The 2,582-nt window shown below is 42.3% G+C and overlaps 1 pseudogene; it reads left to right on the top strand.

Moving 5' to 3' along the window:
• The first annotated feature begins 1,555 nt into the window (after nt 1-1,555).
• LOC142435066 (ribosome biogenesis protein NSA2 homolog pseudogene) lies at nt 1,556-2,331 on the top strand (annotated as a pseudogene).
• Nucleotides 2,332-2,582: the final 251 nt, after the last annotated feature.

Raw genomic sequence — 2,582 nt, 5'->3', positions numbered from 1 at the left:
GAAAGGATGAGTCAACCAGGGTGCAGTAAAGCAGTGATGAAACACACAGTATTCCTCTGGTTTACTTGAGGCTTCCTCATCCGCTCCACCACCATGACCCCAGTGATGCCTCTCACTTCGGACTAGACCGGAATATGTGCACAGATGTAGATAAGAGATAAGCGCTCACGACACACGCAACCCAGGAGCAGAAATGGGAGGATATAACTTTTTATGGAAGCCAATAGCCCCGTCTTTTTTCCCTTGAAGTAGCTGATGAGTTTGAGCCGATGATCTTGTGATTAGCAGTTTAATCGTTAACCATTTGTGTCTCTGTAAGTTTTAATATAGACAATTAGTTTTTTCAGCATATGTTCTCTCTTACAAAAGTTTCCCTTTTGTTTCTTGTTATGAAAGGATAAAATCTGTAGACTCTGACATCAGATCATTCTATTAGTCAGGAGAGGGTTGGTTATGCGGTAGCATATACTCTTTGCAAAGTTCACACATAATTATTTATGCAGAGTATTTTGCTCATATAAGTTTTATTTTGCATCCTAAAACAGTCCTTTGAAGTGTAACACATTTAAAAAAAGTTTGGGGGTTCATGTAATGACCGGTGTTTTGCTAATACAGAAGATTCAAATAAGTCTTCCAATGGACCCATAGCTCCTGTTGCTAATAAGTTGTTTGCATTTCATGAGAAAGTGAACCAAATTCATGACCACCACTGGGAGTTCAAATGGTCTGTCTGAGGGGTTCAGGCAACATTAGAACATGGTGAGTGTGGGTCAGGAGCATTTAAAGAGTCATTCCACACAGATTATTTCTTTGTCCTGGAGGCATGCAGGAATATGTTAGAAGTCTCATTGGGGTCAGTACTTGAATTTTAATTGTTTACCAACTATATGAGATTTTAAAAGATTTTCAGCTCAGAAGATGGTTCTTCCTGAGACCCTACCTATATTCCATCTTGTAATTCATGTTGTTCAACCTTAAAAAGACACAGGGGTCTTTTCCGGACTCTCCCTTTGAGTTTAAGCTATAAAAGCGCCCCTGGATGGCACAAATGGTAACGTGCTAGGCTGCTAACTCAGAGGTTGAAGACTTGAGTCCATCCAGAGGGGTCTGGAAAGAAAGGCCTGGTGGTCAACTTCTGAAAGATCATAGCCATTGAAAGCCCACAGAGCACAGTTCTTCTCTGACACACAGTGGGCTACCATGAGCTGGAATCGACTTGATGGCAATTGGGTAATTTTGATGCGACAGTGGCCTTTTCCTGTAACAAACTTCCTCAAGTTACAGTGGCTTCCGTTTTTACTTAGTTCATGATTGTACAGTCATCTGGATGATTCTGGGCTGTGCTGCTGTGGTTGATTTTACCTGGGTTCACTCAGCGTCTGAGGTTAGCTGGCAGTTAGATGACCTAGAAGATGATCTCACTTTGAGTTAGTCTGAGTAGACTAGAGAAACAAAGTCATAGACACACATATGTATAAAAGAGGTTTATATACAGGAGTATTGAGTGGTTCGTCGCGCCCCTGGGACTGCGTCTGGTGGCGTTGCTGCCATCATCATGCCACAAAATGAACATATCGAGTTACACCGTAAGCGCTATGGGTATCGTTTGGATTACCATGAGAGAAAGAGAAAGAAGGAAAGTCGAGGGCTCATGAACGTTCAAAGAAGGCAAAAAAGATGATTGGTCTGAAGGCCAAGCTCTACCATTAGCAGCGTCATGCTGAGAAAATACAAATGAAAAAGACTACCAAGATGCATGCAAAGAGAAATACCAAACAAAAGAATGATGAGAAGCCTCCACAAGGCGCAGTGCCTGCCTCTCTGCTGGACAGGGAGGGGCAGTCTTGAGCTAAAGTACTTTCCAATATGATCAAACAGAAATGAACAGAGAAAGCGGGGAAATGGGAAGTCCCTCTGCCCAAAGTCCGTGCCCAGGGAGAAGTTCTTAAAGTTATTCGAACAGGAAAGAGGAAAAAGGAGGCATGGAAAAGGATGGTTACTAAAGATGGCTTTGTTGGGGATGGCTTTACACGGAAACCACCGAAGTCTGAACGATTCATCAGACCAATGGGCATACGTTTCAAGAAGGCACATGTTACGCACCCTGAACTTAAAGACACCTTTTGCTTACCAATACGTGGTGCCAAGAAGAACCCCTCATCCCCACTGTATACAACGCTGGGTGTTATTACCAAAGGGACCGTCATTGAAGTGAATGAGAGTGAGCTGGGCCTGGTGACGCAAGGAGGCAAGGTGATTTGGGGAAAATATTTCCAGGTTACCAACAATCCTGAAAACGATGGTTGTATAAATGCAGTCCTGCTGGTTTGATGGCACTCTCTACAAGGAAACCCTTTATTTGTGAGGATGACAATGAATCAGAAAACCCACCATTATTACCCAGTTTACATGTCTGACTGACATCAGCAAAACTATAAGAAAAGCAAAACATTAAGATGACCCTGTTGTACAAAAAAAAAAAAAAAGAAGTTTATATACAAGAGCAATTAAATATTGAGAAAATGTCCCAGCCCGGTCCAGATCAAGTCATAACTCTAATATTAGCCCATATGTCTGATACC

Source organism: Tenrec ecaudatus, chromosome X (assembly GCF_050624435.1).
Source record: "Tenrec ecaudatus isolate mTenEca1 chromosome X, mTenEca1.hap1, whole genome shotgun sequence".
Classification (NCBI taxonomy): Eukaryota; Metazoa; Chordata; class Mammalia; order Afrosoricida; family Tenrecidae; genus Tenrec; species Tenrec ecaudatus.
This window is presented reverse-complemented; position numbering and strand designations above follow the sequence as displayed.